General features: G+C 47.1%; 1 protein-coding gene and 1 long non-coding RNA gene across 3 annotated transcripts in view; one reads left to right on the top strand and one right to left on the bottom strand.

Moving 5' to 3' along the window:
* The window catches only part of SLC5A11 (solute carrier family 5 member 11), a 57,555-nt gene extending 54,646 nt beyond the window's left edge, over nucleotides 1-2,909 (bottom strand). The window contains exons 1-2 of one of the 2 annotated variants that reach the window (XM_042239969.1): nucleotides 2,611-2,909; nucleotides 2,277-2,341 (exon numbers count right to left, since the gene is read on the bottom strand). The gene's annotated coding sequence lies outside the window, so the exon portion shown is untranslated. The remainder of the gene's footprint in view (nucleotides 1-2,276; nucleotides 2,342-2,610) is intronic. The other variant, XM_027961475.2, reaches the window with a different exon arrangement.
* LOC132658600 (uncharacterized) lies at nucleotides 2,354-10,602 on the top strand. Its single transcript, XR_009598457.1, has 3 exons — nucleotides 2,354-2,392; nucleotides 3,845-5,938; nucleotides 10,447-10,602. It is a non-coding gene; the product is annotated as an uncharacterized LOC132658600 (long non-coding RNA).
* The last annotated feature ends 16,777 nt before the right edge of the window (nucleotides 10,603-27,379 follow it).

The raw sequence follows: 27,379 nt of genomic DNA, 5'->3' as shown, positions 1-27,379 counted from the left end.
TTGGCTCAAATTCAAAATGATGGTAGAGGCAGCCCCATCAGAGGGAGGGGGTCAGTACTGTAAAGGCTGAGCGGGGCCATCAGAGCCTCAAACAGCAGAAGAGAGGACGGAAGGAGGACCACTTCTGGCCTGCTCAGACAGCTAATGCCACACAGTTTGTTAGGAACAGGTCTCTAGAAAGAGACCAGAGGACAGACTCCGGGGGTCTCTGGGCTGAAGCAGAGGCTGGGACTGTCCCCTCCTGCTAGAAAGAGCCACCTCCCCAGTCATTAGCAAGAAAACCATGGGCACGGTAGGGCCTGACAGCTTTCCACAAAGAGTCCCTGTGGGGTTAACAGGTGTGAGTGCAAGGGACACTGGTGTGAGGCTTCTTCTCCAGCCCCTTCCCCACTTCAGTGATGACCTTGTCTCATGACTCCTAGAGAGAACAGATATCAAAAGAGCACCTTCTGAACCCAGACCTGTCCATCCAAGTACCGGCATGGAATCTCTCATGGAGTCTCAGCCATCATCTCAAAGGTAACTCATCCAGCACAGAGATGGTGATCTTCAAGGGCTTCCAGTCTGTTCCATCTCCCTAAATGGCAACTTCGCCCACTCTGCTGCTCAGGTCAGAAGTCTGAGAGTCATCCTCAAGTCTTGCATTCATTCAAATTTGTGTTCATTCATTCTTGCATTCATTCACTCATCCAGTGGCCTGTGAGCACATCTTACACGCCAGGTACTGTGTCTAAGCACCAAAGATGCTAGACCTGGCAAACATACCAAAAAAGACGTTATCTCTTGTTCACCTCCCAGAATCTCAGTCTCCCAGAATCGACCTGTGACTCCATTCTGTTGTATGTCCAAAGCAGAGCTGGACTCCATCTATTTCCTCTCACTTCACTTCTCTTGCTTTTATTCAAGCCACCATCACTGGTGTCTAGTGCAGAGGAAGAATCTTGCCTCCCCAGTGCCACTCTTGCTTCCTTGGAATCCACTCCCTTCACGTGGAAGCCAGAGAGATCTTTGAACATAAATCAGATGGGTTCCTTTTCCTGCTCAAAGCATCTCAGCGCCTGCTGACTTGCTCTGCCAGCCCCATCTCACCCTGGTCTTCTTTTTAGCCCATGGATGCTACTTCTGCCTCAGGGTCTTTGCCATTCTGTTCCCCCCACCCGGCATGCTCTTCCCTACACTCTTGGCTTGGCGAACTCCTATTCATCCTTCGGGTGGCACCCTACTGTCACAGCCCCAGAGGAGTCTTCTCTTGGCTTCAGTCTCAGTTGGATGATTTGCCATCATAACAAACACGACTTCCCATCACTGTTGAATCTAGCAGGACATTTGATTTGTACGATTCTCTCATTACCACTCGTTCCCACTGCACTGTAAGCTCCACAAAGGCAGGGGCTCTGTCTGTCTCGCTCACATTGTGTCCTCTGAGCAGGCACTCAATGCGTGTGTCCTGAGTTGCTTCAGTCATACCTGACTGTGTGACCCTGCAGACTAGAGCCCACCAGGCTCCTCTGTCAATGGGATTCTCCAGGCAAAATACTGGAGTGGGTTGCCATGCCCTCCTCCAGGGGAATCTTCCCGACCCAGGGATCAAACCCAGGTCTCTTATGTCTCCTGCATCGGCAGGTGGGTTCTTTACCACTAGCGCCACCTGTGATCCCCATGCACTGAGCAGACTTGTATAACAAACAAATGGGAGATTTTCTGAGCCTTTGCTGTATACTCGCAATTGTGACCCAGCTTGGGACTGTTCTGCCGGTTCAGTGGTTGACTGCATGCTTCCAATACAAGGGGCACAGATTCAGTCCCTGGTCAGGGAACTAAGATACACACACACACACACAAAATTGTGACACCCCCCCTCACCAACCACCACCCAAAGTCATATCCTCAAGATGCCCAGTGAAGGAGAGCATCTCTCCCACCTGCTCCCCAGAATCGTCATGAAGACACCTTTTGAAAACCAGACTTGGTGGATAAGCTCGCAGCTGTCGGAGCTGAGTCTCAGCTTCGCCAGCTCACTATCTGTGCAGCCTTGGGCACGTTTCTTTCCGTCATGGTCTCTGCTGTGAGTTAGGGTGGCTGGGCCAGCCATTCCGTTCCACCACTCAAAGCTCTCCGCACGTGTCTGCCGTGTACCAGTGACTCCTATTTGCTTGCAGTTAACAGCAGCCGCATGGAAGTCACAGGCAGTGCCCCCTCCGTCTCCTCACCCCCCCCCCCCCCCCCCCCTCCCCCTCCCCGGCAGTGTTTCGCTGTTTATGTAGGTATTTTCGCACCTGCTTATCTCCTGGGGCCTCATGAGTCCACTACACCTGTGGGCTGGGCCGCGCTGAGGCTCGCACTGTGAATTGACAGATAAGGAGAAATGCTCACCCCAGAAGCCTGAAACCGGGTAAGTGGAGGGTCTGGGACCCCGGCACGGCCTGGTGCTCGGGCTGCCTCCGTCCGTGTGCGTGGGGCAGGACCGCCCCCTCCCAGGAGAGGAGCTCTGCGCCCCTCACCCTGTCTTTGGCCAGTGCTGCCTCCGGTCCCCGGAGTACCTGACCCCCACCCCCGTGTGCAGAATGGGTATCAGTTTGGGGGCTGCGGGGGTGGCAGACGATATCTTACCTGTCTCTGGGTGCAGGGCCCACCTGCTCTGGGTACCGGCGGCGTCTGAGGCGGAAGGAGACAGAGCTGGCCGTGAGGGGGGCGAAACTTCTGGGCTCCTTTTCCCTCGCAGCCAGAGTTTGAAAGGACAGCGGTGGCCTTCCCTCCGGCCCCGCCTGCTGAGAGAGGCTCCTCGAAGGTCAAACTCCAAATTCCAGCCTGGGCTTACTGCAGGGGTTAGAGGAAGCGTCAGTGATCTCCCCTAGGGCGGTAGGAGAGGCCCCGGGCCAGCCCCAACCCTGAACTTGAACTTGAACTCTGAGCAGGCCCCGGAGGGGAAGATGGGCTGACCTGAGCCCCGCCCACATGGCCCCACCTCCTCACCTGGTGGGGGGCCCATGGCAACGAGGGGGCGGGCAGCGGGTGCCGCCCCGGGCGCGTCCTGCCCCGCTTGCCCACTCTGCCACTGGCCCGCCTCCGCGCTGGGGACAGGCGGGCTTGGGACGAGCTGGAGGCGGGGGAGGGGAGAGGCTGGCAGGGGACGCAGGGGACAGAGGGACAGTCCCAGGAGGGCACTCGCGGAGGCCCCACCGCTGGGACAGCACCAGTAACAGTGACCACCTTTGTTCGATTCCTTTGCCCTGCGCTCTCCAGACCGAGGCAGGACAAAGGCAGGCGCCTGGAGCCCAGAGGAGTTCTCAGGAGTGACTGAGACGGTGGCCAGGGGCCCACAAGACCAGGACAGGCAGTAGGGGACCGCGGAAAGCTTGCACTGGATGCTCAGAGCATTCAAAAAAAAAATTTTTTTTTTAAAGAAAAAGATAGTTACTAGCGTTTGCAAAACAAGAGATTGGATGACTCTGGATTTCCCAGTTTACTATAACAATCTGAAGATCTGGCCATTCCACACAGCCTCAGGACAGCCACTGGCTAGAGCAGGGTGCTGGCCGCCCACCCCCCTCCTCCACCACAGAGGCCACCTCCAGCCTCCTTCTCTTGACCTTGGCCCTGGGTGGGGGCAGCCTCTGGCTCAGAGCAGTTCAGAAAGCATGGTGAGAATCAACGTGCTCCAGGCTCCATTCTAAATTCTTCCACATCTCTGCTCACTTGGTCTTTCCAACAAGCCTCCTGGACTGATAGTATTATGTCCATTTTACTGATGAGAAGACAGAGGTAGAGATGGGTGAGTGGCTTGCCCAGGTCACCAGCTGTGAGTGGCAGAACCGGGATTTGAACCCAGAGTGTTTTCTTCCAGAGCCTGTGGAGGTGGCTTAGAAACAACCTCAGCAGACAGAGGCAGCCTGGATGCACAGACACTCAGCAACTGAACTGACATCAGCATGAACAGGGGGCCTGCCTAGAGGGAAAGATGGACAGAAGGAACAGCTGGAATCGGAGAAGGGGGACTGGAGGATAGACAGCCGGCAAATGGACAGCCTGAGCCTGTGACCGCAGACTCAACACCAGAAAGGCAGAACAGGCTCCATCAACCCGAGGTCCAGTCCTGACTTCGTAGGGGCATGTCTGGGGGATCACGGGCACGTTCTCCGGTTACAGTGCTACAAAGCACACAGATGAGCAAGAGAGCCAGACGGCACTGTGGTGGGTGGGAGAGCTATGGCCCAGCCACGGCTCAGCTTCAACTGGGGGAACACAGGCCAAATGGGGCCAGACCTTCTAATCGTTCTGGAAAAATGAGGTGTCCACAATTGTAGCCTCATGGTTACTTATCTATGAGGGCTGATTGCCGCCCACTGGTCCCTGGAACCTCGCTTCCTACAGTTTCTCTCATTGTCCAGCTTCTTTGGCTCTCGTTTGATACTGTAAAGAATAGAAGATGGGGTTTTCCTGGTGGTTCAGTGGCTGAGACTCTGCGCGCTCAAAGACAGGGACAGTGTAAAGGGACAAAGAAGGTGATTTAATAGTTAATTCCTCGAGGGGAGTGTAAGTAGAAAAAATATGAGAGACCCCTGTAAGTTAATGATCGCTCAAGAGGGCAGGTTTGCTCAACCACAAAACCAAGCTGACTTGCTTAGCAACAAAACCACGCAGCAGGATCATGAGACATGTCCCCCCCACCGCCCCCCGAAAAAAAATGGTGGCATGAAACCCACATACTGCCCAGTAAGCCCAGTAAGTTTATGACCCCCGGATCTAACCTCTCTGCACACTTGAAAAACAACATTTTGACCATGTGTACGCTTGCTTAGTCATTCATTTGTGTCTGACTCTTTGCGACCCTATGGACTATATAACCCACCAGGCTCCTCTGTCCATGGGATTCTCCATGCAAGAATACTGGAATGGGTTGCTATTTCCTTCTCCAGGGGATCGTCTTGACCCAGGGATTGAACCAGCATCTCCTGAGTCTTCTGCACTGGTAGGAGGACTCTTTACCACTGAACTACCCACAATAATTTGTAGAACTAGCTTGACCAACTCGGGCTGACCAGCTCAAACCTGAAGGAGGAGTTGATGATGGAAGCAAGACAAACAAGTTCTTCTGCCACCTCCCACTTTCCGTTTGATTATGAAACTGTAGCCTCAGTTCTCAGGAGCAGCATTTCTCAGTCGCCCACTTGTAACCTTCACAAGCATCCTATTCTGATAAATCACTGCTTATCTATCACTTTGCCTCTCTCTCAATTCTTTTCTACACTGAGACATAAAGAACTATGGTACCGGAGTTCTTAGGAGCCCCTCCTCTGAAATGACACCAAACTATTTCACCAACGCAGGGGGCCCTGGTTTGATCGCTGGTCTGGGAACTGGATTCCACATGCCGCCACTAAAGATCCCACATGCCCCGACTAAGACCTTGCACAGCCAAAGAAATATTTTTTAAAAAAGAATAGGAGAGAAGGTGGTGTAACCACTTTGGGGAATCTTTTGGAAGTTTCTTATGAAGTTAGCATATTCCTACCCTCTTGCCTAGTTGCTTTGTCGTGTCCAACTCTATGCGACTCCATGGACTGCAGCCAGCCAGGCAAGATTCTTCAGGCAAGAATACTGGAGTGGATTGCCGTTTCCTTCTCCAATCTCTACCCTTCTCTAGTTCGTTCCACCACTTTTATCACTGAGTAATTTGCTTGAGGGAAGCCATGATATATTTTTTAATTGCCCTGGCACTGAGCCATACTGAGCCCAGTATCCCCAAACTGACACCTTAATTGGTCCCAGGTGGAAATGGGAAACTAGTGCTCTTACATCGGTCTTTCCTTCCTGCAGGCCTAATGCAGGTCCCATGTGAAGTGGTTTTCCACCTCTGAGGACTAATCTCTGCTAACAGTGGCCTGCACGTCACACTGAGTCTCCTGAGCTGGACAGTCTCTCTCCAGAGAACTGACGGGTGGGGTGGGGTGGGGATGGCTGACTGAAAGTAGTGAAAGTGTCAGTTGCTCAGTCTTGTCTGATTCTTTGTGACCCCATGGACTATAGCCCACCAGGCTCCTCTGTCCTCGGAACTCTCCAGGCCAGAATACTAGAGTAGGTTGTCATTCTCTTCTCCAGGGGATCCTCCCAAAACCAAGGCTCCTGCATTGCAGGCAGATTTTTTTCTTTTAAAAACCATCTGAGCCACCAGGGAAGCCTATGACCCAGCAATTCCACTCTTAGTTGTTTATCAGGAGAAATGAAAGCATAAGTTCCACAAAGACTTTACACAGATGTTCAGAGCAGCCTTGCTCACAATAGCCTCAAAGGGGAAAAACAGCTCAGTGTCGATCAACAGAAAAATGGACAAATTGTGATGCTTTCTTACTGTAAGCAGAGAGGGTAGGTAGGGATTCACTGGAGAGAGAGAACCAGGCATGGCTTTCCTGACAGAAAAGAACCCTTTTTGGTCTAAGCCATTTTGTGATCTAAGCTTGGCCATAATGCTCACCCTTGAATAAAGGTCTCAGTAATTGATGATTTTATGGGAACAAAGGGAGATGGTAAAGGACAGGGAAGCCTGGCATCCACAGGACCCCAGAGCTGGACAAGACTTAGGGACCGAAAACAGCAACGAAGGAACAAAGAAATGAACAGGGAAATGGCAGTCAAACAATGGTGCAGTGATAAGGCAGGGTCCTGTTCCTCCTCCAGGGATACACGTAATAAGAGAACTTTGAATTCTGCAGACACTAAGGCCCCCACCCAGGGAGGGTGGAAGGATGTTGTTGACCCTCCTGACTTCATCAATTAACAAAGCTTGGACCCTGTCACCCTTTGCCCCAATTCTATGCTGAATTCTCCTCTGCTTAAGTCCCTTCGTGAATATACATGTGGCCAGAGCTTAAAAATTTCCCCAATTTTGCTGTTCTGGGAAACACTGCTTTGGGAAAGATCCTTATGTTCTCCCCACTTGCTGCAAGTAATAATAAATCCTTCCTTCTCCCTATCTTTGGTTTGGTTGCTGGCTCGACACCCACCAAGAGGCAAGCTCAGTTTTCAGGTAACAATACTCTGTGGAGAAACACATTCATTTTTAGTAGGACAAACTAATGACATAAAGCCATGTATGAATCTCAGAAATATGCCAGGCACAAACACACCTTATGGTTCCATTTATGTGAAGTTCAAGAACAGGAAAGATGAATCTATGGTGATAAAGTCAAGAGATCCAAGTACTTTCTGGGGAGAAGAAAATTTCTGTATCTTAAGTGGTAACTATATGAGTATATACCACTGTTCAAATCCATTGAACCGAATAAGATTTGTGCATTTCATTGTATGCAAATTACACCTTTAAAAAAAAACAGGGTAGAAGGTACAAATGGTGCATTTGGCAAATCAGCTCTTGCGTCTCTGATGGTGGAGGCTGTGGTCTTTACTCAGATCTTACCTCCCAGGGTTTAGCTCCAGTCCATTGTCTCCATGTAAGACAATGGATCCCATGTCATCAAAGTGCCTGACTTTGCAAGAGAAATCCCAAAGTCTCCATTTTTATATGGACTCTCCTGTTTTATCAGGTTGAGTGAGTAGTTTGGAATTAACAGAAACAGATACAACTGCTGTTCAGTCATCCTTCTGTATCTGTAGTTTCTGTATCCTAGGATTCAACCGCATGCAGACCAAAAATATTCAGGGGCAAAAAATCTGAAAAGTTCCCAAAACCAAAATTTGAACTTGTCACATGTTGGCAACTATTTATAAACCGTTTACATCGTATTAAGCAGTAGAAGAGATATCAATAACCTCAGATATGCAGATGACACCGTCCTTATGGCAGAAAGCGAAGAAGAAATAAAGAGCCTCTTGATGAAAGTGACAGAGGAGAGTGAAAAAGTTGGCTTAAAGCTCAACATTCAGAAAACGAAGATCATGGCATCTGGTCCCATCACTTCATGGGAAATAGATGGGGAAACAGTGGAAACAGTGTCAGACTTTATTTTTGGGGGCTCCAAAATCACTGCAGATGGTGATTGCAGCCATGAAATTAAAAGACTCTTACTCCTTGGAAGGAAAGTTATAACCAACTTAGACAGCATATTGAAAAGCAGAGACATTACTTTGCCAACAAAGGTCCGTCTAGTCAAGGCTATAGTTTTTCCTGTGGTCTTGTATGGATGTGAGAGTTGGACTGTGAAGAAAGCTGAGCACTGAAGAATCGATGCTTTTGAACTGTGGTGTTGGAGAAGACTCTGTGAGTCCCTTGGACTGCAAGGAGATCCAACCAGTCCATCCTAAAGGAGATCAGTCCTGGGTGTTCACTGGAAGGACTGATGCTGAAGCTGAAACTCCAGTACTTTGGCCACCTCATGCGAAGAGTTGACTCATTGGAAAAGGCCCTGATACTGGGAGGGACTGGGGGCAGGAGGAGAAGGGGACGACAGAGGATGAGATAGTTGGATGGCATCACCGACTCAATGGACATGGATTTGGGTGGACTCTGGGAGTTGGTGATGGACAGGGAGGCCTGGTGTGCTGCGATTCATGGGGTCGCAGAGTCGGACATGACTGAGCAACTGAACTGAACTGAACTGAAGCAGTAGAAGTAATGTAAAGATCATTTAAAGTGTGCAGGAGGAAGTGGTACATGTCGTTTATACAAAAGCACTATGCCTTTTTTATAAGGAGCATGAGTGTCCTCCAGTTTTGGTGGCCATGGGTCCTGGAACAAACCGCCTGTAGACACAGAGGGGTCACTGTGGGTATCTGGTGATACATTTATGGTGTTCAGTTGGTAACCCTGTGTGATACTGTGGTTCATACTAAGAAACATATATTTGTTCTTCACCTCTGTTTCTGGCTTCCCTGGCGGCTCAGATGGTAAGGAATCTGCCTGCAATGCAGGAGAGGAAGATCCCCTTGAGAAGGGAATAGCTGCCCACTCCAATATTCCTACCTGGAGAACCCCGTGGACAGAGGAGCCTGGCGAGCTACAGTCCATGGGCTCACGAAGAGTCAGACATGACTGAAGCAACTTAGCATGCTCCGAGGTGTTTTTTGCTTTGTTAATGAGATGATTTGGGGGCCTCAGATTGGTTGAAAGGGGAACTGACCAGGTGTTCAGAGGGTTGGAACTTTCAGTCCAACCCTCTGACCAACCCCTGGGAGTGGGGGGTAGGAAGGGAAGGGCTGAGGCTTGATTCAGTTGCCAACAGCCAATGATTTAGTCAGTCATGTTCAGTAGCTCAGTCGTGTCCGACTCTTTGCGACCCCGTGCACTGTAGCAAGCCAGGCTTCCCTGTCCTTCACCATCTCCTGGAGCTTGCTCAAACTCCTGTCGGTTGAGTCGATGATGCCATCCGACCATCTTAACCTCTGTCATCCCCTGATGCTACTTCCAGGTAGACAGAGTCTGGTGCAGGTGTCAGGGCATTGCGTGGTGGCCAGGGGAGGGGTCTGGGGAGAGGAACCCACAGGTTGATATTGGTCCCACAATCTTACCCAGTTTCCCCAAGTCACATGCCCTGCTAGTCTGGAGTCCAGGCTGAGCTCCGTGTGAGGTCATAATTCCTTCCCGTATTTTTTACAGTCTTTTAGAAACATACCTCACCTACTCACACGCTATACTCCAATATTGCTGTTTATAGTAACAACTGAAAAGATCAAACCTTCAAAACACTGAAATAGGTAAGCTTGACCAATAGGCATGGTAGCGCAGTGAGCCAGCCCAGTGGGGGATAAAACGAGATACATTTTTGAACTTAGAAACTGTGAGACCGGGCTGCAAACAATATTCACAACACTCTTGGCAGGAGATGAAATGAGATGCCACGGAGAAACACTGGCCAATAGAAGGTGCTCAGTCCATGCTGGCTCCTTCCCTCTTCCCAGACATAAACCCCAGTCACCTGTCTTGTGTCTAGTCGCCACTGAGAATCTCAAACCTTCTATATATAAAGAGAAATCTTTATGATGGCTTCAACCAGTAAACACTGCATTCTCTCTCTCTCTCTGGTTTTGTTTGTTCATTTCTCCCAGAATTACGTTTCCTATAAATCTGGGACGTGGGTGGCCTTTCACCCACAGTGGCTTCAGGACAGTGTGCAGGTTAAGAGCCCAGAGATGGGGTCAAGCAGACCCCAACCTCCTTCTGGTTCCGCTGCTGCCAGCTGTGTGTTCTCATGTAAATGACTCAAGCACTCTGAACCCAGATTTTCTCATCTGAAAAAGGGGATGTCATAATAGTAATACAGAGCCATTTTACCAGGAAGACTCAACAAACTAAACCATATCACATTCTTTATAATTGTTGTTCAGTTGCTAAGTTGTGTCCAGGTTTTGGTGACCCCATGGACTACACATGCCAGGCTTCCCTGTCCTTGACTCTCTCCCTGAGTTTGCTCAAACTCATGTCCATTGAGTTGATTCTTCAGAGTACTAAGATGTTGTTTTTCTTTTCTCTCTCATTATTTCATGAATGTCTAGTGGAGTTTCTGGAAAACTACAAGACCTGAGATGTTACAACAGACCAAATGCAGAAGCAGATGTCAGCATCCAGCTGTCTTCTATTCAACCAGACATTCAAGAGATTTGCAAATGTGTAAAACAATTCCAGTCTTTCATAAAAGTCTTTCATAAAAGTATTACTTATTTGACATATAATGGGTTTCTTACTGTTCTTTAAAATTAATGTATATAATTGTTTCTTCATTTAAGCATCTAATTCAGTAAAATATCTCTATCTATTAATATAACCCACATAAATGAAGTGAAAGAATCCTGAGGCCAAAAAGTTTGAGAATCGCTGTGCTGTGACAAACTTAATAGGAACCTGTGGCTCTGGGAAGAGTCTTGGAAATGGTCTAAACCCAAATCCATACAGTTCATTAAAAGGTATGTTCTGATCAAAGTGAACCCTACCTGGGAAGGCTGTTCTTGGCCATAGGGTCTTTGAGAGAAAGTTGTTTGTAAGTCAGGAGACCTTGCAGGTCAGCGTATAGCGTGGATCGTTAATGAATCAACAAGGGTTCTCCTTAATCACTAAACACTTTAACAGCAGGTCATCTGTGACAGCAAGGTTGAAGTTTGGAGTGTGACTTCAACACACTTGGAGATTATTGGAGTGGAACAGCATCCCGTGAAAGCCAGCTTGACCAACACTGCCCCCAGCTTGAGTCTGGGTTGCAAGAGTTGGTTGTAGTGACAGCCCAAGGTCATTGGCATCCTTCCAGCCTGGGGCCAGTCATAAGGCTTGTACTCAGCCCCTGGGCTCTGCTTCCCATGTTTGGTTATATCCTGGTTCTGCTAAATTAGTGGATCACTGTCACCTCTCTACTTCACCGCACTGGTCCTGGGTGTCCTCCATTAGTCAAATATTTAGTTAGGGTTGTCGTAAGGGTTAAGGGTAGAGAGCATCCTCAACTCAATGAACATGAATCTGAGCAAACTTCAGGAGATAGTGGAGGACAGAGGAGCCTGGTGTGCTGTAGTCCACCGGGTCGTGAAGAGTCAGACATGACTTAGCAACTGAAGAACAACAAGGACTGAGTGAAAGAATTATTTGAGGTGGACACTAGCCAGTGAATTTGCCCTTCCCACTTCCTGCACGACATGTGTGTCAGGGTGTGGCCACTGGCTTGAGAGGGCATGTCATCTAGGCGATCTCTCGCTCTCTCTTGCTTAAGACAGATCTTTGCCCGGAGCTGTGACTCCTTCCTGCCTTTCCTCCAGTCAGGACGGTGACAATCGGATGGTCTTGGAGGCCCCTGTGGAGGCCAGCAGCTGGGATCCCTGGCGGAGCAGAGAAGTTGCCAAAGTGGACACTCTCTGTGGCCTGAGAAATGCAGCTGAAAGGGCTTCATTTCTTAAACCATGTCATCACGGGGACTCTGCTTGTAAACAGCACAGCCTTCTGTCCTAAAACATAAAAGCAAAGCATTTGGATGAATGGCATCATCAACTCAACAGACATGAGTCTGAGCAAACTCCAAGAGATAGTGAAGGACAGGGAAGCCTGGGTGATTGATCAGCAACCAAGCGTTTGGAAGACTTTGTGCCTGTGATAATCACTAGGATTTGCAATCAGGATCCCGGGGGCCTGCTCTGGAAGGACACGCCTTTTCTCATCCCTCATCGCTGGAAACACACACAGAACACATTCTTAATCTCTGACGGTGCAGCAGAGACATTTCAAATTGCTTTTATTTTTAGTTGTTAAACTTATTTTATTGACATATAGTTGATTTATAATGTTAATTTCTGCTGTACAGCAAAGTTATTCAGTTATACACGTATATATATTCTTTTTAATATCCTTTTCCACAATAGTGTATCCTAGAATATTGAAGAGTTCCCTGTGCTATACAGTAGGACCTTGCTGCTTATCCATTCTATATAAGAGTAAACAAAGATCATGGCATCCGATCCCATCATTTCATGGCAAATAGATGGGGGGAAAAGTGGAAATAGTGGCAGATTTTATTTTCTTGGGCTCCAAAATCACTGCAGACAATGACTGCAGCCAGGAAATCTAAAGATGTCTGCTCCTTGGAAAAGCTATGACAATAGTAGACAGTGTATTAAAAGGCAGAGACATCACTTTGCTGACACAGGTCTGTCTAGTCAAAGCTGTGGTTTTGCCAGTAGTCATGTATGGCTGCGAAAGTTGGACCATAAAGAAGGTTGTACTCGACTTAGCAACTGGACAACAACGAATGATGATTTGCGTCTGTTCATCCCAAATTCCCAGTCCTCCCCTCCCCCCTCCCTCCTCCCCTCCCCCCTCCCTCCCCTCCCACCCTCCCCTCCCCTCCCACCCTCCCTCCCCTCCCCCCCCTCACCTCCCCCCCCTCACCTCTCCCCCTCCCTCCCTTCCCTCCCTCCCCTCCCTTGGCAATCACAGTTCTCTTCTTTATCTGACTTTGCTTTCAAACATTACTCAGTGTATGATCTGAGCAAGTCCCTCTCCAAAGATTCTTCATCATCTGCTAAACAAGAAGAAATAGTATTGCCTCCCACCCAGGGGAGTTGGTGAGGCTTCAACAATATAATCCATGTAAACTGTTGCAGTTTCTTCTGCAACGGCTGAATAAATGTGTGCTCTCATCTTAGTGACTGCTTTCAATATTTCTGGCAGAGGTGTCTCATAAATTTCCACCTGTTGCGATTGTTCTGAACCTTGATCTGGCTGCTGCATCTAGCAGGCATTTTTGTCAGCCAGTGAAAGCCTTCCTTAGCAATCAATGCAAAGAAACAGGAAGACAATAGACTGGGAAAGACTAGAGATCTCTCCAAGAAAATAAGAGACACCAAGGGACAATTTCACACAAGAATGGGCACAATAAAGGACAGAAACGGTACGGACCTAACAGAAGCAGAAGATATTAAGATGAGGTGGCAAGAATACACAGAAGAACTGTACAAAAAAGATCTTCATGACCCAGATAACCACAGTGGTGTGATCACTCACCTAGAGCCAGACATCCTGGTGTGTGAAGTCAAGGGGGCCTTAGGGAGCATCACTACGAACAAAACTAGTGAAGGTGATGGGATTCCAGTTGAGCTATTTCAAATCCTAAAATACGATGCTGTGAAAGTGCTGCACTCAATATGCCAGCAAATTTGGAAAACTCAGCAGTGGCCACAGGACTGGAAAAGGTCAGTTTTCGTTCCAATCTCAAAAAGGCAATGCCAAAGAATGCTCAAACTACCACACAATTGCACTCATCTCACACACTAGCAAAGTAATGCTCAAAATCATTCAAGCCAGGCTTCAGCAGTATGTGAACCAAGAACTTCCAGATGTTCATGTGGGATTTAGAAAAGGCAGAGGAACCAGAGATTAAATTGCCAACATCCGCTGGATCATAGGAAAAGCAAGAGAATTTCAGAAAAACATCTACTTGCCAAAGCTTTTGACTGTGTGGATCACAACAAACTGTGAGAAATTCTTAGTGAAGTGAAAGTCACTCAGTCGTGTCTGACTCTTTTCGACACCCTGGAGTCCATGGAATTCTCTAAGCCAGAATATTGGAGTGGGTAGCCTTTCCCTTCTCCAGGGCATCTTCCCAACCCAGGGATCAAACCCAGGTCTCCCACATTACAGGCAGATTCTTTACCAGTTGAATCACAAGGGAAGCCCAAGAATACTAGAGTAGACTATCCCTTCTCTAGGGGATCTTCCCAACCCAGGAATCGAACTGGGATCTCCTGCATTGCAGGTGGATTCTTTACCAACTGAGCTATCAGGGGAAATTCTTAAAGAGATAGGAATACCAGACCACCTTACCTGCCTCCTGAGAAACAGGTATGCAGGTCAAGAAGCCACTGTTAGTACCGGACATGGAATGACAGACTGTTTCAAAATTAGGAAAGGAGTGTGTCAAACCTGTATTTTGTCACTCTGCTTATTTAATTTATATGCAGAGTACATCATGTAAAATGCTGGGCTGGATGAAGCACAAGCCAGAATCAAGACTGCCAGTAGAAATATCAATAGCCTCAGATATGCAGATGACACCACCCCTATGGCAGAAAGCAAAGAGGAATTAAAGAGCCTCTTGATGAAAATTAAAGAGGAGAGTGAAAAAGGTGGCTTAAAATTCAACATTCAAAAAACTAAGATCATGGCATCCAGTCCCATTACTTCATGGCAAATAGAAGGGGAAACAATGGAAACAGTGATACATATTATTTTCTTGGGCTCCAAAATCACTGCAGATGGTGACTGCAGCCATGAAATTAAAAGATACTTACTCCTTAGAAGAAAAGCTATGACAGACCTAGACAGCATATTAAAAAGCAGAGACATACTTTGCTGACAAAGGTCCAGCTAGTCAAAGCTATGGTTTTTCCAGTAGTCATGTATGGATGTGAGAGCTGGACAGAAAAAAAGGCTGAGCACCAAAGAATTGATGCCTTCAACTGTGGCATCACAGGAGAAGACTGTTGAGAGTCCTCTGGACAGCAGGAGATCAAACCAGTCAATCCTAAAGAAAATTAACCCTGAATATTCATTGGAACCATTCAACTTCAGCTTCTTCAGCACCACTGGTTGGGGCATAGGCTTGGATTACTGTGATATCGAATGGTTTGCCTTGGAAACGAATAGAGATCATTCTGTCGTTTTTGAGATTGCATCCAAGCACCGCATTTCGGACTCTATTGTTGACCATGATGGCTACTCCATTTTTTCTAAGGGATTCCTGCCCGCGGTAGTAGATATAATGGTCATCTGAGTTAAATTCACCCATTCCAGTCCATTTTAGTTCGCTGATTCCTAGAATGTCGACATTCACTCTTGCCATCTCCTGTTTGACCACTTCTAATTTGCCTTGATTCATGGACCTGACATTCCAGGTTCCTATGCAATATTGCTCTTTACAGCATTGGACCTTGCTTCTATCACCAGTCCCATCCGCAACTGGGTGTTGTTTTTCTTTGGCTCCATCCCTTCATTCTTTCTGGAGTTATTTCTCCTCTCATCTCCAGTAGCATACTGGGTACCTACTGACCTGGGGAGTTCTTCTTTCAATATCCTATCATTTTGCCTTTTCATACTGTTCATGGGGTTCTCAAGGCAAGAATACTGAAGTGGTTTGCCATTCCCTTCTCCAGTGGACCACATTCTGTCAGACCTCTGCACCATGACCCACCCGTCTTGGGTGGCCCCACAGGGCATGGCTTAGTTTCATTGAGTTAGACAAGGCTGTGATCCGTGTGATCAGATTGACTAGTTTTCTGTTGATATCACAGCAATAGTTATTACAGGAGCAAAAGTTTATGAACTCAACACACAGATCAAGCAAACCAAAAGGCTGGAGTTTGGAGCAGAGAAACTTTATTGCAGGGTCAACCAAGAACAAGTGGCTCAAGTTTCAAAAAATCTGAACTCCCCAGTCGTTTGGGCAAAAAGTTTCCATAGACAAAATTTGGGTTGGAGGTGTGTGACTTTGCTCTGATTGGTTGGTGGTGAGGTAACAGGGTGGTGCTCCAGGGACCTTGTGCTCAGTAGAAAGTTACCATCCTCCACCTGGGTGGGAGCCTTAGTTCAAAGACATGGTTTTGTATGTTCCTCAAGGAGGAACCAAGATCCTGCCTTAACACTGGGCTATTGTCTCATGACAGCTCCTCCTTTGTTTCTGCATTCCCTCCCTTTTCTGATTAGCAGCTGTTTGAACCTGCCCTCAGGAACTTAGGGATGGTCAAGGAGGCTGAATAAAGCCTATTTCCTACAAACAAGAAAGGGGGACATAAAAAGGATTTGTATCCAGGAACTTTACAGGGGCCTACTCAGTTTCACCCGCCAAATATGGCCCCCTCCTTGTTGTTATAAATAAAGTTTTATTGGAACACAGTCATGCCATTTATTTGCATTTTGTTTCTGACTGCTTTTGTGCTACAGTGGTAGATTTGAGTACTTGTGACAGAGACCATATGGGCTGCGAAGCCTAAAATATTTACCATCTGGCTCTTACAGAAAACTTTGGCTGCCCCTTAACCTACAGCACCACTCAATGAGTTCGCATCCCATCCCCAGAGTTTGGGGCACCAAGAGGAAAGATTTTCATCCCTACTTTTCCCTTTCAGAAGACAATACAGCCAACTGGTTAGGGAAATGTCAGTGGAAAGAATGCAGTCTGGTAACTCTCTGGTAACAAAGATATGTCATTCCGAGAAACCTTCCAAGGGAATTCCCTGACAGGCCAGTGGTTAGGACTCTACCTTTCCACCATTCTGGGGCTTCCCAGATGGTGCTAGTGGCAAAGAATTACCTGCTAAAGCAGGAGACATAAGCAGGTTCAATCCCAGGGTAAGGAAGATCCCCTGAAGGAAGGCATGGCAACCCACTCCAGTATTCTTGCCTGGAGAATTCCATGGACAGAGGAATCTGATGGGCTACAGTCCATGGGGTTGCAAAGAGCGGGACACGACGGAGGCGACTTAGCATGCAGACACATTTCCACTGCAGGGGACACTGGTTCTATCCCTGGTTGGGGGAAGATCCTTTAATCCCTCAAGCTATGTGGTGTGGCAAAAACAAAACAAAAAAGCCCTCCAATCTGACCATCAATATGGTTACTTTGGAGACTCCCCTGGTTGCCCAGTGGTTAAAACTCTGAGCTCCCAATGCAGGGGTCTTGGGTTTGACCCCTGGTCAGGGAACTAAGATCCTGAATGCCGAATGGTGTGTCCCCTTTCCCCAGAAAAGTTATTTTGAGACTTTTAATAAAATATATAATCTTTCTATATCTTTGTCAAAGCCATTGAGAGAAGAAACGAACAGGATAGGATTGTGAACAAAGCAATCTCTCAATTCTTCTCTTTAGTACATGTTTTCATGCTTAAAATCTCAAAATAGTATGCTGCGGAGAAGAAGCTAGATGAAAGAGAGTACGTATGGGATGATTCCATTTACGCAACATTCTAAAAATGTAACTGGACCTGCTGTGGCAGCAGGTGGACATTTGACTGGGTGAGGGGATGGCAGGACAGATGGATATTACAAAGGGGCACAAGCTAACTTTCGGAGGTGAAGGGTCTGTTTATTAGCTGGATTATAGGTCCTTATACAGCAAGGTCCTACTGTATAGCACAGGAAACTGTATTCAATACCCTGCGATAAACCATAATGGAAAAGAATATGAAAAAGTGTATGTATATATATGTAACTGAATCACTTTGCTGTAGACCTGAAAGTAACACAGCAGTGTGTGTGTGTGTGTGTGCGTGTGTGCACACGCATGCACTCAGTCGCTAGTCATGTATGACTCTTTGGGACCCCCTGGACTGTAGCCCACCAGGTTCCTCTGTCCATGGGATTCTGCAGGCAAGAATACTGGAGCGGGGTGCCATTTCCTTCTCCAGGGGATCCCAGGGATCTAACCCAAGTCTCCTGCGTTGGCAGGCGGATTCTTTACCACTGAGCCACTGGGGAAGCCCAAATCACCTATAGTATTGTTCAGCCTCTCAGTCGTGTCCAACTCTTTGCAACCCCATGGACTGCAGCAGACCAGGCTTCCCTGTCCTTCACCATCTCCTGGAGCTTGCTCAAACTCAACTATACTTCAATTTAAAAAAACAACATCAGTAAAGTATACTAATGCATATGTATGGACTTTAGAAAGATAATAATGATAACCCTGTATGCAAGACAGGAAAAGAGACACAGATGTATAGAACAGTCTTTTGGACTCTGTGGGAGAGGGAGAGGGTGGGATGATTTGGGAGAATGGCATTGAAACATGTATAATATCACGTAAGAAATGAATCGCCAGTGTAGGTTCGATGCAGGATACAGGATGCTTGGGGCTGGTGCACTGGGATGACCCAGAGGGATGGTACAGGGAGGGAGGTGGGAGGGGGTTTCAGGATTGGGAACATGTGTACACCCGTGGCGGATTCATGCTGATGTATGGCAAAACAAACACAATATTGTAAAGTAATTAGCCTCCAATTAAAATAAATAAATTTAAATTAAAAAAATAAAATAAAAAAACAACAAACTCATATGGGAAAAAAAAAGTCTTAAACAGAGCAAAACAAAGAGTCTTTTTATAAATGGGTTCTTATGGGGAACCACAGACCATCTCAACATGAAAGGGAAGCAGAGAGACTCTCCTTTCAGTTCTCCTCCCCCACGACCCCAGCTCTCCTGCCGCCTCCCTGTGGTCCTGGCAGTGTCTTTTTTCCTCCACGGCCGCTGTTCTGCAGAAGCTCTGTAACATTATTCCCCCCTTCTTTGCAGCCTAGGAATCACAGTTCCCCACAGTGACTCTATGACAGGTGTTTTACTGACCCTTGTTGGTGCCACTGATCATACTTACATCTCAATAAACTGTCCCTTTATGAAACTATCTTTGGTTAAATTCTTTGGACTGTGATATCTAATTCATGCTGGAACCCTGACTCACAAAGCTTTCAACTGTCTGTAGGGCAAATTCCCTATGACACTCTCTGCTGGGACTTTGGGGTTTCCCTGGTGGCTCAGTGGTAAAGGATCAGCCTGCCAGGGCAGGAGATGTGGGTTTGATCCCTGAATAAGGAAGATCCCTGGGAAAAGAAAATGGCAACCCACTCCAGTATTCTGGCATGGAAAATTCTACGGACAGAGAAGCCTGGAGGGCTACAGTCCATGGAGTTGCAGAGAGTAGGACATAACTGAGCACAAACAAACAAACAAGGCCCCACTTTAAATCCAGGGTGATCTCATTTCAAAATATATGTGCAAAGATCATTTTCCAAACAAGGTCACCTTTGCAGGTTCTGGGGGTTTCAACTTGGGCTTACCTTGGGCCAGTATTAAACCTGCTGCAATCTGATAAAATAAATAAATAAAAACAGTTTTTTGCATTTCTTTTCTTTCTGCAGGCAATGGGGAGTGGTATCGTTAAATGCTCTCTTGGGTGTGAGCAACAGAAACTCAACTCAAACTAGCTTAAGAAAAAACATTGGCTCACACAATGAAATGTACCAAGCTTCCGGTCTGGCAGGACCCAATGTCTCAGATCATGCCATCAGACCTTTATTTCACTGGCTGTGATTTCTGGTTTTGTCTTTGCTCTTGAGCAGCGTTCTTCTTCACCATGGTCCTAAAAGGCTCCAGCTGCCATCCATTCAGGTTCAAGTCCAGTAGGAGACAAGGACTCCCGAGCAAATCTGACAACAGTACCAAGTCTCTGGCCTGAATCTTATTGGTTCATATGCCAGTATCTGAACAAATCCCCTGGGCCACGGAGTGCGAGGGCTTTGTCCCTGTTGTCCTTGGCGTTCACTTGCTAAGTCACTAAGTCGTGTCCAACTCTTTGCTACCCCATGAACTGCGGCACACCAGGCTTCCCTGTCCTTCACTATCTCCCAGGGTGTGCTCAAACTCATGTCCATCGAGTCAGTGACACCATTCAACCATCTCATCCTCTGTCCCCTTCTCCTCTTGCCCTCAATCTTTCCCAGCATCAGGGTCTTTTCAAATGAGTCAGCTCTTTGCATCAGGTGGAAAAAGTATTGGAGCTTCAGCTTCCACATCAGTCCTTCCAAGGAATATTCAGGGTTAATTTCCTTTAGGATTGACTGGTTTGATCTCCTTGCTGTCCAAGAGACTCTCAAGAGTCTTCTCAAGCATCACAGTTGAATGCATCAATTCTTCAGTGTTCAGCCTTCGTTATGGTCCAACTCTCACATCCAAACGTGACTACAGGAAAAATCACAACTTTGATTATATTGACATAGTCACTTTGTTGGCAAAGTGATGTCTCTGTTGTCCTTGAGTGGTTCCCAAAGAAAATAAACATTGATATTTCCAGAAGGTGGAGGGTGTGCTGGACAGAAAGTCAGTGCAAATCCACTCCCCTTGCTCATTGATTCATTATGAAAATTGGGTGAAAAAAGCTTGGCTGGGGCATAGTTTATGATGGGTTCTCTCATAAACACGTGGCTATACCCTTCCCCTCTCAGAAACCAAATGCCCCAGATCCCTTCCACGAGAGGGCAGGTGGCCCGAGAATCGCGACAGTCCTTTGTCCTCTTTCTGTAACTCCTTTCCATCACATAATCTCCTGAGGAAACATATCCGCCTGTGAACCATTCCAGACTCTTTCTAAAGTTAACCAGTGTAGAGACAGAATGCATGCATGACCCATTGAATTTATTTTCTCTCAAATAAAAATGAGATTATACTAATAGGATCTTCTGCAACTGTACTTTTTTTTCACCTCTTAGCCATGTTAGAGATGCCTTTCTGTAGTGGTTTATCCATATATTTCACATTATCTTAGTAGCTGAATATTCCAGCTTCTGGATAAATTACAGTTTATTTAACCAGTCACTTCTTGGAGCAAATACTGCTGATTCTGCCCAATAACCAGTTTCCTCTTCTTCACTAATCACAGAATGCTCACGCTGCAGATGAGGTCATGACATTCCAAATAAAGAGTACAAGTCACAGCCTCCAGATTAGTGTGCTCAAGCTCTGACTCATGGGAAGTGAGCGTGGTTGAGGCACTGACATGAGGGTCCTGCCTTTAAAGAAAAGGGGTGTGTCCTCTGCACACCGCTGTACCTGTTCTCACTGTGGGAAGGAGTTGTCTCAGGCCATACAGATGAGAGAAACACTGAGCAGATGGAGAAACTCGGGCAAGCAGCCCTGACACCTGACAGCCAGCGACGGAGCAGCCAGCCACTCGGTTCTGTGGTTGAAGCCGGTGCTCTTTGGGGTCTCTCTAGTCCAGCCAATACTCCTAACATGAGGTCCTCTAACCAAAAGCAGGGGCATCACCTGGCCACACCCCAGACCTAGGGACCCTGATGTCTTTTAACAAAATCTCCGGGGGAGTCCTCACACATTATTGTTTTAGAAGGACTGATCTGATACCCTTAATGAAGGGTGGTCCCACCGTCTGCAGTTTTTATCACAAGCAAGGCTGCTGTGATGATTGTGGTCAACGTCTTCTCTTAGACTGGAATCCCTCTAGGTCAGATCCTAGGCATGGGATTGCCGGTCCATGGAAGACTGATCTTTACAAGAGTTTCTGAGGGTTTTTCATTTGGCTGGTTTTGATTCCTTTTTTTTTTTTTTTTAAGATTTTAAGAGTGTTCTGGTGGGAAGGCCTGCTAATCCCAGAAAACCTTAATGTTGCAAAGCTTCTTCTAGAAAAAAGGGAAATCACCATACGCCCCCTGGTGGCTATTTTCTGTATTTACAGACGAGTGGCTAAAAGACCTTGCAACCTCAAACAAAGGGTTATGAAACCCACAGCAAACAAGGATTGTGCTCTCCAGAGGTCTGGCTGTGTGGCTTCAAGGCTACTCTTCACTAGAACTGCTGTAATGGTCATGCAAGCAAAGGGCTGTTTGCAAGAGTATTGACATTCTAATGCAGGACTTAGCAAAAGGAGTCCTAAAAAATGGCTAGATAATTGAGGCACAACAAACCACACTTATAAAAAATGTCCAATGGATGAAGTTTTTCTTTTTTTAGCCATGTGACATGTGGGATCTTAGTTGCCCAACCAGGGATTGGACCCACACCCTCTTGCACTGGAACCACAGAGTCATAACCACTGGACCGCCAGGAAAGTCTCAGGACCAGGTGCTTTTTTTCTTTTTTTAAAATTGAGGTACAGTTAATGTACAATGTTATATAAATTTCAGTTGTACAACACAGTGATTCACCATTTTAAAGGGTACACTTCATTTGTAGTTAGAGAATTTAGCTATGTTTCCTGAGCTGTGTAATACATCCTTGTAGCTTATTTATTTTGCACATCAGTAGTCTGTATCTCTTAATCCCCTACCCTTGTCTTGCCCCTTCCTTCTCCCCACTGGTAACCACTGGTTTGTTCTCTAGATCTATGAGTCTGTTTCTTTTTTATTGTGTTCACCAGCTTTATTTCTTATATTCCACTCGTAAGAGATATCATACAGCATTTACCTTTCCCTATCTGACTGACTTCACTAAGAACAGTAGCCCTCGAGTTCATCCATGTTGTTACAAATGGCAACACTCTATTCTTTTTATGGCTGAGTAGTATTCTACTGCAGGCTTCCCTGGTGGCTCAGCTGGTAAAGAAGCCATCTGCAAGTGGGAGACCTGGGTTTGATCCCCGGGTTGGGAAAATCCCCTGGAGGAGGGCATGGCCACCCACTCCAGTTTTCTTGCCTGGAAAATCCCGTTGGCAGAGAAGCCTGGTCCGACACAGCTGAGAGCCTCAGCACAGCACAGGATACCGTATTCTGTTGCGTATACACCACATCTTTATCCATTCCCTCAGTTTTTTGGTGGACACTTAGATTGCTTTCATATCTTAGCTAGCATAAGGGATGAAATAAAATTTGCATTTTAAGGCAAGGCAAGAAAAAAATAAACAAATTTTTCTCTCTGTGATTGTGATTATTTGCATTTCTCTCATTGCTGGTGACCTTGTGAGCACATCTTCTCATGTGCTTGCTGGCCATCTGCATGTCTTCTTTGCAAAAATGTCTATTCATGTCTTCCGCCCATTTTTAAGATTAGGTTGCCTTCTCATGTTGAGTGGCATGAGATGTTTATGTATTTCGGATGTCAACCCCTTGTCAGTCATATCGTTTGCAGATATTTTCTCCCATTTACTAGGTTGTCTTTTCATTTTGTTGACTATTTCTTTTGTTGTGCAAAAGCCAAGTCCTATTTGTTTATTTTTGCTTTTATTTCCTTTGTCTTAGGAGAGACAGATCCAAAAAAATATGTTGCTCTCGTTTATGTTAAAGACAGGGGATGAGTTCTGACATGTGGTGTGCATGTATGAAACCAGTGACACAGGCTGATATCCACCACCCCCAGTGGTTCCTGGCACCCACCCCATCTCTAGACAATGCTGATACGGTTTTTGTCACTATGGCCTAGTTTACATGTTCTAGAATTTTATATACACAGAATTAGGTTGCATGCACTCTTTTGCATGTTTTCACTCAGCATCATATTTTGAGATTCATCCATGTTATTGGATTTAACTGTGATTAGGATAGCTTCATTGCTTTGATTTTTAATTTAAAAATTTTAAACGGAAGTATAGTTGATTTACAATGTTTTGTTAATTTCTGCTATACAGCAAAATGACTCAGTTATACATATATATATACACATATACATATTCTTTTCATGATAATTTCATTGTATGGATGTATCACAGTTTGTTTATCTGTTCATCTGTTGGTGGATATTTAGCTTATTTCCAGTTTGGGATAACTGTGAATAAAGTGGTATGAGCAACAGCATAAGTCTTTGAATAGATACACTTCTTCCCTTCTCTTGAGTAAACGCTTAGGTGGGAAATGTCTGGGTCACACTGTCAGTATATTATTCCATTTTAAAAAGGAAGGAGGGGATTTCGTAGTGGTCCAGTGGTTAGGACTCAGAGCTTCCTCTGCAGGGGACACAGTTTCAATCCTCAATCAGGGAATCCTGCATGCCACGTAGCATGATTAAATATGAATAGATAAATAAATAAAAGGAAGGAAATTTTGACACATGGAACAACATGGATGAATGTTGAAAATAGTATGCTACTTGAGATTTACATTAAGCTAGACATGGAAGGCCACATATTGGATGATAAAGATCATTTATATGAAAGGGCCAAAACAGGCAAATTTATAGTGGCAGAAAGGTTAGTGGTTTTGATTTTCCAGGCCTGGCAGATGGAGAGGAGATGGAGGGTGACTGCCAATGATAAAATGTTTTAAACCTGACTGTACAATTGTGACTATACTAGAAACCATTGGATTTTATGGCATGTGAATTATCTCTCAATAAAGTTGTTATTAAAAAAAAAAGAAGCAAATGCTCTTAGAATGAAAGTAGATCAATTAAGACAAAAATACAACCAATTTTTTCTAGAAGTTGCAACCCACTGGAGGCATACACTTAAACCAGTTTTAACTTGTCTGGTCACTGCTCCTAACTGTTCTACGTCTAATAGCTCAACTGCTTTCTGTCATGAGAACACAGTCTCACTCTGGAATTTAAGATTCTATGTTAGGGCTCTCTAGAAAAACAGAAACAATAGGACATTTAAGCAATTGGCTTATGCAATTATAGAGGTCAACAAATCCAAAATTTATAGCATAGTCTAGCTGGCCAGACACTCGGGAAGAATCAACAATGAATTTCAAGTCCAAAGGCCTACTGCTGTCAGAATGCATTCTTATTTATTTATTTAATTAATTTTTGGCTGTGCCACAGGGCATGTGGGATCAGGGATCAAACCTGTGCCTTCTGCAGTGGAAGGGCAATGTCTTAACCACTGGACCACCAAGGAAGTCCCTTTAATTTTCTTTCTATTTTTTAAAAGTCTATATATTTAAAAATACTCTCACAGAAATATCCAGAATAATATTTGACCATGGCCCAGCTAAGCTGGCACATAGAATTAACCATCCCAGATTCTACCCTGTCTAGTTTGAAACTCCAATCTCATTCTGCAGTTGAAAGTTTCTGCTCCCCTCCCTCCCTTCTGATTTTCAGAACCCCGTTCCTTGACTCTTCTAAGAAGGTGCTCTCTCCCCTGTGTACCACCCTGGTCTAGGTGGGTCTTTCTTGGAGCCTGCAGGGCACCTCGTCCCCTGTACAGCCCCCTCAAGCTCTCTCCCCAGCACCAGGCACACCCACGGCCCAGCCAACTGCCCACCTGGGGAAGCTAGGTGGCCCAGCTCCTGTATTTGGACTCCCTCAACTCCTCTGAAATGCCATCCTTTGGAGGTCACGAGCAGAAGCCCAGCTGTCCCTGGCACCATCTGGCTAAGCCTCCAGTCTCTCGAAATTCTCTTTTCCTGCTTGCTGCAGGGGCAGGGTCAGATGGCTGAGGGCCAGGTCACTGCAGAATGAGTCACCCTTCTTTTCTTTAAAATAAAATTTTAAAAATGTGTATTTATTGGCTGCACCAGGTAATAGCTGCAGCCTGTGAGATCTTTAGTTGCAACATGTGAACTCTTAGTTACCGCTTGCAGGATCTAGTTCCCTGACTGGGGATTGAACCTGGGCCTCTTGCATTGAAAGCTTGGAGTCTTAGCCACTGGACCACCAGGGATGTTCCCACCACCCCGCCACCACCCCCCGCCGCCTCCTCCACCCTCCACCTCCCCCATCCCCCGCCAGTTTAATGGTCATTTTCATGGAAAGCCTTTTCCTTACCCTGCTCCCTTCCTTAGCCTGTCTGCCCCAGGATGGATCTCCCATTGTTTAGCCTGTCCTTCCCAGGCTGGAGCCCCTCTTCCTTAGCCTGTCCCCTCCCCAGGATGGAGCCCCCCTTCCGTAGCCTGTCCCCACCCCCAGGATGGAGCCCCCCTTCCTTAGCTTGCGCCCACCCCCAGGATCTCAGCCTGTCAGGGCTGTGCAAGTGCCCTCAGAAGTGAGTGCCTCCTTCTGTCTCACACCCCAGGTACCTTAGTCTCCTCTCCATCACCCTGGTCCCACCTCTCCAGGGACACTGCATCCCCACTCCCCAAAGGGTGACTCTATCTCCCCATCCCTGAACACGGACTCATTCAGTTTCCTCAGGATGTCTTGCAGGGAAGGGCTGCTCCCCATGCTGTGACTGGAGGAGAAGGGTGTCCCCAGTCCCATGTGAGGTGCCTGAGGAGCTGGCAGGGCTGGGGGGTGGAGAGCATCCAGCCATCACCCACAGGGACCCAAAGGCTGGCGAGAAGCCAGCGGGTGGACAGTGAGCTGGTGAAGGAGGCAACAGGCGAGGTCAACGCCAACAGGTAAGGTCAAGGCCAACAGGGCAGGTCCAGCAGGGCCTCAAAGACCATGGGAAGGAGCTTGTAGTTTTGCCAAGTGCAGCGGGAACTATGAAGGGTTGGAGGCTGGGGAGTGACTGGCTCTGATCTCACCCTGCAGTCGGATGGGAGGATGACAATGCATGCGTTCTGGAAGGAGGTAACGCGCAGGGACTCCTTGGAGATATTGAGAGATGCTATGAAGGGAATAAAACAGGGCACGTGCTAGACCTGGGCTTCTCATCCTCTGCTGCTGGCTAATCCCTTCCTGTGGCGGGGGGAGGGCGGGGGTAAAGGGGGTGGTGCCGGCTGGGGGCATCTTGTATGTTTCAAGGACAAGGAGCAGCATCTCTGGTCTCTAACTGCTGGATGCCAGGAGCAGGCTCTCCCCTCGCCCCCTTGTTGTAAGAGCCATAAAGGTCTCCAGACATCCTGACCATCCCCTGGGTTGGGGCCAACATCAGCTCCAGTTGAGAACCACTGTTCTGGACAGGAGAACGGCCGGGAGTGGGAGGGGACTATTCGAGAGACGGATGGGACGGCATTCCGTGCACAGGCATCTTTGCTTGGAGTGGGATCAGGAGTGGCCAGCTGAACACCTGGGGCAAGACTGATTCAGAGGAAGAGGTGATTCCCCAGGGTGGGAGAGAGCAAGGGGGTCTGCGGAGGGCTGAGGAGAGCAGGTGAGGACAGGGGCTGATTGTGTTAGGCACGCCAGCTTGCAGGCCGTGGTAAGCGGTCTGGGTTTTCTCCTAAGCACTGCAGAAAGTCACCAGAGGATCATAAACATGCTGGTGATGTGACGGAGCTGAAGCCCCAGAGTTCAGGGGCACAGAGGGACTTTCTGGGGTGATGGACACGGCTTCTCTCTTGGCGGGATGAGGGCTACATGAGGGCAGGCACTCATGAACCCACTGAGTGGTACGCTTTAGAACTGGGCTCCTGTAGTGTATGAAAATTATGTCAGTTTAAAAAATATATATATATTTGGCTGCACCAGGACTTACTTGCGGCACTCGGGATCGCCAGTCTTTGCTGCAGCATGCACAGTACCTTTTACTTTTGGCATGCGGGGTCTAGTTCCCTGGCCAGGGATCTCGAACTCAGGCCCCCTGCATTGGGAGCGCGGAGTCCTTGCCACTGGACCACCAGGGCAAAGCTCACCCTA

Source organism: Ovis aries, chromosome 24 (assembly GCF_016772045.2).
Source record: "Ovis aries strain OAR_USU_Benz2616 breed Rambouillet chromosome 24, ARS-UI_Ramb_v3.0, whole genome shotgun sequence".
NCBI lineage: Eukaryota > Metazoa > Chordata > Mammalia > Artiodactyla > Bovidae > Ovis > Ovis aries.
Note: the sequence above shows the minus strand (reverse complement) of the source record. Positions and strands in the feature narration are given on the sequence as shown.